The sequence below is a fragment of the Pinus tabuliformis genome, chromosome 6 (assembly GCF_031772625.1).
Source record: "Pinus tabuliformis cultivar Carrire ecotype Pingquan chromosome 6, CPIR1, whole genome shotgun sequence".
NCBI classification, from domain to species: domain Eukaryota; kingdom Viridiplantae; phylum Streptophyta; class Pinopsida; order Pinales; family Pinaceae; genus Pinus; species Pinus tabuliformis.
In genome coordinates, this window is record NC_142292.1 from 790,287,611 (window position 1) to 790,299,746 (window position 12,136).

Here is a 12,136-nt window from a genome sequence, read left to right on the forward strand (position 1 = left end):
TGCAACAATACTTTCAATCCAAAGAAGAAAACATACTACAACCCTGTTTATGCCAACTTCCCGAAATCTAGGCTCCGACAGAAGAAGTTACCCTCAACAAATAAATTATCTTCATTGGTTTCTCATCCATTGTTAGTGATACTTCTTATAAACTTTTCATTTATTGTAAACCTACATACCTGATATACATACAAGTATAACTTGCAACCAGTGTTGCCTAATTAAGCATTAATGTTGCCTCGGAATGACCCCAAGGCCTTACTAGTTGCTGCTCTCAAAATGTACAGGTGGTAGGCAACAGCTAGTGCAACTCCCACAAAAGGACCCACCCAAAAAATCCACTGCACAAGCAAGGCATAGTCATCAGGGTTCTATATTTCCTAAGCAAGTACTAGTCCAGATGAATAATCTTAACTTGAATCAATCAACTGGTATTAATAATATTAATAAGGAAAAGCTTCACAAATTTTCAGATATAACAAGTACTAAGATCTAGAATATAAAATTCATTGGTCCATACTGAATAACTTTTAAACTGTAAAGCAAGTCATGTGCATACATTCTAACATATAGAATAGGCACATTGCATCTACCATTATAACTTTCTCACAAGAAACAAGTTGCAGTCACATGAAAACTCAAAAGATCCCAATATGGTGTGTTAGCTCCTTCTATTGTCCTATACTACACTTGTTGTATCCAAGCACTCTCTTTATATATGTCAAACCTTAAGCTCCAGAATGCGCTTATAATATACTATCAATATACCCTAACAAGGACAAAAAAATGGAAATAAACACTTACATTGTCATCTCAGGATTGTTTGTGGACATAAATCACTATTTCTCTGAAGTTCCTTACAGGGTTGATGCCGGTCCCAGTGATGGGAATGGTGGCCAAATGTACCATGAAAACAACAAAACCAATAGGAAATGGAGCCAAGACCTACACACCAAAAGCAGGTCTAATAAAAATTCCTACACTTTGTATGTCCCTATGCAAATATGAAACTACCACATATATGTATATTTAAACATACAGGAACATGGGAGTCCCAAGCACTGCGCTTGGGGTCAGTTGCAGAGAAAACAGTGTAAACAATCACAAAGATGTCTATGGATTCAGCAGCCAGACCCACATCCTTGGCATATCCAAGGTGCACAAAGTTAGCTTCGCCTCCATATCTGTCTTAGAAAATCTTACGAAATGCTTTAACCAATCCAGTCCCACAAATGGCCCCCAAACATTGGGCTATCATATACAGAATAGCCCTTGGCAAGGAAACCTTCCTAGCTAAAAACAGGCCAAAAGTGACAGCAAGATTGATATGCCCTCCTGCAACACCAAACACCAAAAACAAGCAAAAAAAAATTCGGAATCACAACCACAAGAGTGTCTCTGTCACTATGTTTCTCCAAGTCTTTCAGCGCTAACAATATTTATACATGATAATTCATCGTCTTCGAAGCTTTACTAACCTGGAATACAAGTAGTGCAGTAAACCAAAATGAAAATCATGCCCTCTAACGACCAGGAAATACCGAACACCCCAAGACTCCCACAGTGAGATGAGGTTCTAGCATATCCAAACATGGTGGCAATGGTGATATAGAGAAAAATAAATGTGGCAGTGGATTCTGCTATCAGTGCTCTATAGAATGACCAGAGTTTGAATTCATTAGTGTCAATGAGATCAAGACAATATATTATTTATCTATTCATTAGTGCTTAACACTATATTAGAGTTTAATATATATTCTTTGTCTATACAAAAATTTAGTGCTTAACACTATATTAGAGTTTAATATATATTCTTTGTCTATACAAAAATTGTGTGCATATGCTTCATTCTATTTATTACTTTGGTCCATAATCAAAATAACAAGAAAAAAATAGATAGCCAAACATAAGAACATCCACATACCACATTACACAATATAATAAGGTTTTCACTAGAGAGTGCTCATAGGTAGGAAAATTTAGGTCATATTGTGAGTTTGTCAATCCAATGATTGACAATCATTAAGAAATATTTCATTGATCTTTAAATTGTTGTGGATATTCTATTAGAATAGTTTGTCACACTAGTTCTTACATTGTTTTAATATATTTTATTACGTAGTTTATTATCATAGATCTTAGACTAAATATTACTAGTGTATCACTCCAAGTTATGGATATATTTTAGATAAAAATGGATGAAACAAGAAAATAAACAAACCATACACACAAATGAATATAATATATGAATTGGGAAACCTAATACGAGAGAAATCCTAGCTACAAGGTGAGGCATATGCTCTAGTCTCTCATTTTCAATTATGAAATATAAGTACAAAGAAAGGGTCACTCACTATGGAGTGGGGATGGACATTATTACTACAAAATTGTTAGTTGAGTAAGCTACCAAATAATGTTGTCTCATCTTGGTGGAATTCATGGAGTTTCCCATGTAGTTATGTTATTTTTACTTCTCGATGGGTGGGTTATGATAGTTGTTCCCACTTTACACACATAGATTGTGTAATCCGTGCCAAACAAATAATTGAAGGTACTAGTCTTTCAACAATTTTTTGGGGAGTAGATAAGAGTTTGTAAATCCTCTAGGTTTTCTACTTAGTTTTATTTCTTGTTTTTGTTAAGTTGGTTTTGGAGAAGAGAGTTAAGCTTAGTGTCTTGTAATTATTGACCAAGTGGATATGAAACATATCCAATTGGGACTGAAAATTATGCATCACGAGTTTCTTAAATTCCATGGTATTTAGTATCAATCTTATTTGTTGAATTTACAATTGAAGAAGCTATTCAAAAATATTGAAAATTGAAATGATGTTGAAAGCTTATATATATTTGTTTTATAAAGCTTGACACAAATTTTAGAATTTAGGTTTATCATATTCTAGCTAGATGAGAACTTAAACAAATTCTATTACTACCAACGTGTTAATAAATCCTAATACTATCAATATGCCACTTTGTTGTGATATTTTTAGTCGTTTAAAATAATTGTCGATTCTCTTTAATATGCATATTAGGATGTTATATGTTTACTTATTAACTATTCAAGATATGGGAGCATGGTGTAGGGACATATAAAATTCTTTTCAGGTGTACGGTTTGTAAGAGGACATTAGAACTATTAGGGTGTGTGAAGGATGTGTTTCAACACTATGCCCCTGATTGTGATAGGGAATCCCTCATGAAGGAATTTGATTGTCATCTTTGTTGTGATATATTTAGTCGTTTAAAATAAGTGATGAATTTTTTTAATATGCATATCACGATGTTATATGTTGACTTATTGACTGTTTAGGATATGGGAGCATGGTATAGGGTCATCGGAAATGCTTTTTAGGTGTAGGGACTGTAAGAGGACATCAGAACTATTAGGGTGGGTCAAGGATGTGTTTCAGCATTGTGCCCCTCATTGGGATAGGGAAGCCCTCATGAAGGAATTTGATTATGTTCGGAGGATATTTCATGGAAGTGAGGACTCCAAGGGAAGAAAACTATTTTGGAAGTCTAAAGAATTATTTGAAAGTTTGAAGATTGGAGCTGATGATGAGGCTACAATTTGCAAAGTGTCATGCAACATTTCGTTCAAGGTTTAGTTCCTCCAATACATGGAAATTTTTTTGTTATATCAATTCTTTTGATGCACGATATTCAGTTGTTAAGGATACTATTCCATCTAATGGTGGTAAGTGCTTATTACACATAAATAAATGATATTTTCTTTGAATATAGGGATGACTATATTTGAAGGTTAATTGTGGGTAAATAGGGTTACAACAGACATAAGAGAGTCCACTTGAGAAGAGTAGGGTGCATTTTTGGGTTTCAAATGATGTAGGAGAGAAATGGGTGTAGGATTGGAGGAAGCATCATATGCCAATGTTTCCTTAACATGCATTAAATAGGACTCACAAACCTGTAGGGGAACATTGGTTAGAGCTATGACAAAACTAGACAGAGGGGTAGCTAAGTGTGTTAGGTTTCCAATATGGAAAACATAAATGGTAAAATGCTTAGGTGTAGTTTCAACAGGAAACATTGGCATGCATAGAGAGGGCACAATTTTGGTGAGGGTGCACACATTAAGGCCGAAAAACTAATGGCTTTCAAACATTTCAGTACATTATAGAGGAACCTACAATGATACCAGGTCAAACACACATAAAATTGATAGCAAATATTTGAATAACTTGTGTGGATTTATTATATTCACAAGATTTACATATTAATACATATTTTTATGATGCTTGGTTTTCATCCTCCAATAGATCACTTGGACTTCAATGACTATTGGAATTCCTCCCAACCAATCCTAATATATTAGGTGTCTAACAAACGTTTTTAGAAACTTGGCAGTAATACCGGAAACAGTTGCAAACTACAAAATGGTTTGACCATTTTACCAACAACTCTGTTAGAAATTGTTGGAAATTATTATTTATAGACCCTTATAAAATATGGTTCTCCTTTCTCACACTAACTATTAGACAAATCTTCTAGGACAGTGATGACTCTTTGAACTACAATTTTTCTTTGGCATGAAGAAAACATTAAAATTTACAAGATTTAGATATAGAAACTTTGAAATCAAGTATTGTGTCTACACCATATATTTTGGAATAAAAATCAATTACAACATACGATAGTTGGAATATTTTTAGAGAATATGGTTTGCAATCTGTTATTTCACTCTTTTTTTCCGCATAGGATGAAGCAACTTTTTTTTTCAATTTGATATTTTTACTAAGGTATTAAAGATATATAGTTTTTTAAACTCTTTGTCATTGATTCAATGCATTTATCTTTGTTACCTCTTCTATATTTCTTGCTATTCAACAAGATTTTTTTAGGTGCCTATACTCATTGAAGATCATGCATATCAAAGACATTCTTAAATTTTAGAATTTTTTTGGGAAGTACGTTTTCGAAACTGGCCTTTTTCAAAATTCTTCTATAGGAAACCATCCAAATTATTGCATAGGAGGCTACTTTTGCATCCTGGGTTAAATTCAATGTTTTGACGTATCTTTCTATGGTTTCTCAATTAGATGGAATAATTCCTCTGCTAATAATTATTGTGGAAGGATAACTTCTACTATTTAGCAACATATAAGAAGGCTAGGTTGGATTTAAAAAATATCCCATAATTTGGTACCTCATAATATATGTGCATGGATGATCTTATGCTATGGGGCTTAATGTCAAGATTGAAAAATATAGGATCCTAAGATTTCTTCTAGGTTTTGAGGAGTGCAATATTTTACCGAAAATATTTCATAGCAGGAGACTATCATGGTGAAACAAAATACAAAGTTGGTTGGTAACATGTAAACTTTAAAATCATGAGACCCTGTAGCATCAAGGAAAACATAGGTCAAATTCAATGCATAGGTAATATAAGCAAAGGTATAGAGCATCTATCATAGTTTATTTTGATAATTATCTTTTCCAAGTTGATCTCTTTGCAAATTATATATTTTTGTGGAAGAATGGATAATCTCCCTTAATGAATAAGATAGAAGGAAGTATCACTTGGTGTTGGCTTTTTAGAAAGGACATGGGACGAATACCTCTGAACTAGGGTTATATATGTGCTATTCTAGGGCTTAATGCTTGGTGCTATTAACATTCAATGCCCATTATTTTTCTTTAATTCTTTTCCTTGATAGCCTGGACCTTTTGCAATGGCCCTCGGCATTTAACGTTGTCACAACACATTATAGAACCTAAAAATGGGTGCCCTTGGGCGTGAATTCAATTTAATGGCTCAACCATTTCTTTGTTTATTCATGGACGTAGAAATTGTAACCATTGTTTGTCAAAAAACTCCAAGTAAGGTTGTCTTAAAGGGATTCCTTAAGGTAATAGAATCCCTTCTAATGAAACTCCTATAGACATATTTGTTGGTTTTAATTTTGGTGTATGTGATAAGTTTAAGAAATTCACACGCCATGTACTTTTTGTTTGAGTCTATCTAATTTGATTTTTAAGGCTTGGGTATAGGAAATTTGGAAACCACGTCTCGATGTAAGTATTTTTGGGCTAATAAACTATGTTTTTTGTTTTCATTTAAAAAAGAATTTGACTATGCTAATATTGTTTCTTGAGGCCCCTAAATTTGTTGTAATACCTTAGTGGTTTTGTCTCCATGTGATGGAAAAATTGTTAGCTGAGTAAGCTACCAAATAATGTTGTCTCATCTTGGTGGAATTCATAGAGTTGCCCATGTAGGTATGGTATTTTTTGGACTGGTTTTAAGTGGAGAAATTCGCTTCTTAATTTCTTTTATGTGATGCTTATGCATAATTACTTTTCACTTTAATTATCCATCTTTCTAAGGAGCCACTAGCTGATCAATGCACCAAACATATAAAATTCCACATGCATTACAACCAAAAATTGATTCATAGGCACTATTGATTTGCAATGTTATTGCACTAAATTGCATGTTTCTGACATCTTCACTAAGCACTTGCCAAAGACTTGCCTTGGGGTTGAAGTTGTCCTTGTGATGGTAGGGAGTTAGTATGAGTTCTCCTTTCCTCCTATTTTTTTAAGACGCTTTTTTAGGTTGAACCTCGCTTTCATGCCTCCCTAGGTATCACTTGAGACAGGGTGCTAGGAGGACATCTCAATGTACATAATTGTAAGCACACTTAGTAAGTAATTTATTGTACAATTGGCATATCAACCAACTCTCATTTATTATCCAATTGGCATATCAACCTGTTGATCTCAAGATGATCTGAGGTTGTCATTGATGTCAACCCAAGCAGCACAAAGGACTACCCTGATCTTGCAAGGGAATTTTGACTTGAAAACCTACTCTATTTATAGCCAACAATCTTCTAGATAGATTCTACTCATCGAGATGTTTCCGTTGATATATGACACGCCAAGTAATTCTTCAGGGTTTGAGAGATATTCATGTTTGAATTTAGTAACCCTAGGTATTGGGCTAAAACCATATGGGGTTGTGGCATGGCACTCATAATTGGTTTTTGTCATTGAATAGTCATTAACTAATAATTTTTTAAGCTCCTAAAATCCCTCCAACATTCTCTATAGAAGCCCCTCTGAACTCTATTAAAGCAAATCTCACATATCCTCCAAATGTAGTGATCCTCTAATGTTTGCTATAGATTCATTTTTGCGAAGTCTTAGATTCTGAAATAAAAACCCATTTGATTAAAAATATCGATGAATGTCGTGACCGAATATCAGATCTTTGTTCACTATATTTTCTGATATATGATCTATGGAACTTAGGGTTTTTTCAAGCTCCAAAATTTCATCTCAAAGAAGTGACCTTGGGAAAATCATCATAGCTCTCTCTAAGAAGAGGATTGGAATTCTGTAAAAAGTAGTGGATAGTGCATAGAACATAGTTTTCTATGTATCGGTTTCAGATCTTAAGGAGGAAACATTGACATGTGGAACACCATACAAGTTCGCTCTACTAAACTAGCCCATAATTAGGCCATTGTGAGAGATTCGGCATAACTTTGCCTTGAAGAGTCCAAATCGGGTCATACCTATGGCATTAGAAAGAAGACTTAGAGGTATAGTACAAGACCAAAGATCACATATTAGGGATCTGAAATCGTAGAGATACATCATATTAAATATCATGCTCCTAGAAGGCAAGAAAAACTAGATCAAATGCTATCAAGGGGTGCAAAGGACGAGACTTTCTAGGGTGGAAAGGAGCAAGGTGGAGCAAAATGATGCACCAGAGGTAAGCTATAGGTAAGTACCTTCTGCATATGCATGTTCATTCTTCAATTGCATTAGGTTCTTTGTATTCTAATTTGTTGTTTTTGTTTAGCACTCAAATATGCTCTTCAGGATGAGGTAAGTTTTGTTATTATCATGTCATGGGTATTTCCTTGAAGACTTTTTGCAGGTATTATATATTCATCAAGAGAAGACTCAATTAATAATCTAATGTTTTGAAGAGTGAGAAAGGGTAGCATGAAAAGAGCAGCAATCAAGGTGCATAAAAATAGCAAGAAGTTCACCATATGAAGTCTTCAAGCTGGAAGCATTGCATACAATCATTGTACAGGTATCATTGTGCAGAGTCATTGTAAAAACATCATTGTAAAAGTTGTACAAGTGTCTATCTACCAAGAGTTGACGAGGGAGTGTTGGGGGGTCTAGGATCATCACTAGTTGGTTGTGTCATAGTTAGGGTTATGGTCTAGTGTGTCTTCTTCTTCGACATCATTGTATATCATTATAAAGTGGGCCATTTTCCCTAGTACGGGAGTTCATTCTTCTTTTATTCTTCTATTGGGTGCTAGGCTGGTGGATGAAGTCACCAATAGGTTCAATCCTATAAAAACTTCATGGTGGTATGGTGGTGCTAGGGTGAGTTGTAGCTCATTGGGTGTTGGGGCATCCATTCAGTTGACTAGTGAAGAATCTCCGGCGTTGGCGAATCCATCCATTGGGAGCTGCAGAAGAATTCTTTTCTACAATTCAAGGAAGTTGCTGCTTTCATTTTAGTTGGGGTTGAATATTAAAGAATTTATTAGAAAAACTTTCGGTCGTTTTTGACCCGGAGGGCGTTTTCCACCTAAAATTTTTGTGCCTCCTCGGTTATTATAGTTACTGTTATTACTGCATAAATGTTAATAATAATTGGAGATTAACTAATTTTGTAAAAAGATTTAAAAGTTTTAATTTCTAAGGAATACTAATTTACCACACCCCACCCCAGTATTTTCCAACAATTGGAATTAGAGCTTGGTTCCTTCAGTAACAGCTTAACCGCTGGAAGTCAGTTTTTTTAGCATAGAGATGGGAAAGTCAAAGAAGTAGGTTACGAGGATTTCAAAGGAAGGTACAGGTACAACAAAATCTCAAGAAAGCGAGTTTGTGTACAAACCCCTGTTTTTTATGCAGATAATTACTGGATATGGGAATCCAAGATGGAAGTATCTTTGCAGGCACATGGAGTATGGGAATCAATTGTTTCTCGAGACACATCTACCAATGAAGCTAAAAGGTACAATTCAAAGGCCATGAATGTAATTTTGAATTTTTTTCCAAATTCTGTGAAAACAAAAGTCGGTCAATGTTCAATAGCTAAAGCTCTTTGGGAAAAGCTTCATAATCTCTATTCAACAAAGAAATCAGGTCAATATGTTATTGAAAACTCAGATCCTTCTGAGTATGATGAAGAAGGGTTGACCATAGAATAATTTTCTAATGAGGCAATCAAGCTTATAAAAGAGCTCAAGGCTATGAAGATCTATTCCAATGCTCTTGAAGAATAAGTTCAAGGTCTCAAAATTGAAGTTGAAGAACCCAAATGTATTAAAGAGTCACTTCAAAAGAAGTTGGAAGAAATCAATAAGACAACGACATGAAACCTCAAGAGAGAAGTCCAACAAAAGCAACAAGAACTCAACAGATCATTTGCAGAGATTAGAAGGATTACACAACAGATGCAGGAATCATAAATTGAAAGGAATGAATGTGATCAAAGATACATATCTTCCGTTGACCAAAAGAAAAGGAAATTATAAACATCTTCAACAGAAATAAGCATGCTAAGGATTGAAAATGAGAAGCAGTAGGAACAGATAAAGGTTCTCAATAGAGAAGTAGAGAAGACCACTCTTCTCAAGCTACAGGTTGAGAAGGCAAAAAAAAGAAGGGAGATCTTGAAAACATGGTTTAAAGAATATCTCGCTCAAAAGAAATAATAACTTGATGCAACTCGTGATGAGATCAAGAAACTCAAGGGATCACACAAATAATACATACAAGATAAGACACATGAATAAGGAAAATGAAGGCAATTAAGGATGGTAAAGCTCCAATTGATCAAGGTACAATCTCCACAGCTTCGTAGGATGATTTTAAAAACGAATTTGATCAAAGTGAGAAGCCAAAGAAGAATGTTGCAACTCCAAAGAACAAGACCAAAGTGACCAAGAACAAAGGACCACAAGAAACTACAACACCACCTCCAAAGAAGAATGAAAAATCTTCGAGGTATGTTCATTTATTTAATGGTTATTTCTTTTTATGTGCTAGCTTTGGACATATGGCTAGGGATTTTGAAGTTTTTGAAAGGTACAATCATTATCTGCAAAACCCTAGAAGCAAGTTTGCAGGATCACGAGATAGGTTCCATGATGATTTTGTCAAAAGAGAATACGTGCTAGATGGGCAAAATATTGAATGTTTCAAATGCAATAACTATGGCCATAACACTTGTGGTTGCAAATATTAGATAGAATTGCCTATGGACAACATTTAATGCTTCAAGTTTCATAACATGGGCACATGGCTCGAGATTGCAGGAATAAGAAGGCCTAGAAAAGGAAACAGGTACAGGAAGACAAAGCAGATAACAAGGTTTCAGTAGTTATGCTTTCAGGAGTTGTAAGAGAAAAAGGTCATGAGGAATTAGTAGTTGCTTCAAATAATGACTCAAGTCAAGATGGCATGTTATGTGACTCACTATTTTGAACAATATGGCTTATCGACACCTTAATGTTTGTACAAGAGGAGTCTATGCAGTAGTATATGGAACAAGTCTACGATTGACAGGAAGGTAATTTGAAGAAGATGGTAGTTTCATTAAAGGTTCAGGGGGAGCAAAAACAGTTTCAGGATTACAGGTTACCAAGAACAAGACAAGATTAGTCTGCAAAGGATATGCACATGTGGAAGGAATTGATTTCGATGAAACATTTGCACCAGTTTCCAGAATGGAAGCCATTCATATGTTTCTCGCCTATGCATGTTCAAGAAAATAAAAGTCTACCAAATGGATGTTAAGTCAACATTTCTGAATGAAGAATTAGAAGAAGAAGTTTACATTGAACAACCTGAAGGTTTTCTACTATCAGAAAAAGAAGACATTGTTTACAAGTTAAAGAAGCCACTGTATGGTCTCAAGAAAGCTCCCAGAGCATGGTATGCTCGTCTTGATGGATATCTACATCAACAAGTATTCAAGAAAGGTATTGTTGATAGCAATATTTATGTACAAATAGATAAGGATAATTTAACAATTGTTGAGGTATATGTGGATGATATAATCTTTGGTAGAAATGATGATCTACTAAGTAAGAACTTTTCTAAAAAGATGCCAAGTGAGTTCGAGATGTCTTTACTTGGTGAGCTGACATGCTTCTTGGGGCCTCAAATATCTCAGCAAGAGAAAGGAATATTTATATTTCAAGCCAAGTACATCAAGGAAATGCTCAAAAAATTCAAAATGGAAGATTGCAAACCTGTCCTTACTCCAATGGTAAAAGGTTGCAAATTGAGCATAGACGACTCATCTAAGGATATGGATCAAAGGTTGTACAAATCTATGATTTGTAGTCTTCTATATGTAATAGCCTCCCAACCAAATGTTACACAAGTAGTTGGACAAGTAGCAGGATTCCAAGCAGCACGAAAAGAATCACATATTATGGTTGTCAAAAGAATTCTTCAATATCTAAAGGGCACAACAGAATATGGCTTGTGGTATCCCAATGGCAACAATCTCATTATTCAAGCCTTTACAGATGCAGATTGGGTAGGAAGAATTGATGATCATAAGAGTACTAGTGGAGAAACATTCTATCAAGGTGGTTGTCTCGTATCATGGTTGAGCAAAAATCAAACCTCAATCTCATTATCTACAGCAAAAGTAGAATACATTGCAGCGACAACTTGTTCTACTCAAGTGCTTTGGATGAAACAAACTTTTCAAGATCTTCAAGTACAATTCAATGAGCCTATGCCCATCTTCTGTGATAACACCAGCGCCATCGACATCTCCAAGGATCCTATCATGCATTCAAAAACAAAACACATTCCAATAAAAAATCATTTTGTTAGAGAACAAGTCACTCAAAAGAATATCAAACTTGAATATCTTCGTACAAAAGAAAAAATCGCTAATATCTTCACTAAACCTTTACCTCATGAAGCATTTGAATATCTTCGCCAGAAGCTTGGGATTTTCCCAAGTTCTCATTAGATTTTCCTTATTCAGAAAATAAAGGGGGAGTGGAAGTGTGTACAGGTCCATGGGATGGTTGTGTGTCAGGGGGAGTTACCCTTTGCCATTGATTTCAAAGGGGGGAGAGAAGGTAGTAGGAAG

At 34.9% G+C, this 12,136-nt stretch overlaps 1 pseudogene; it reads right to left on the reverse strand.

The window, feature by feature from the left end:
• Positions 1-221: 221 nt before the first annotated feature.
• The window catches only part of LOC149261134 (putative aquaporin PIP2-8), a 45,872-nt pseudogene continuing 33,957 nt past the window's right edge, over positions 222-12,136 (reverse strand).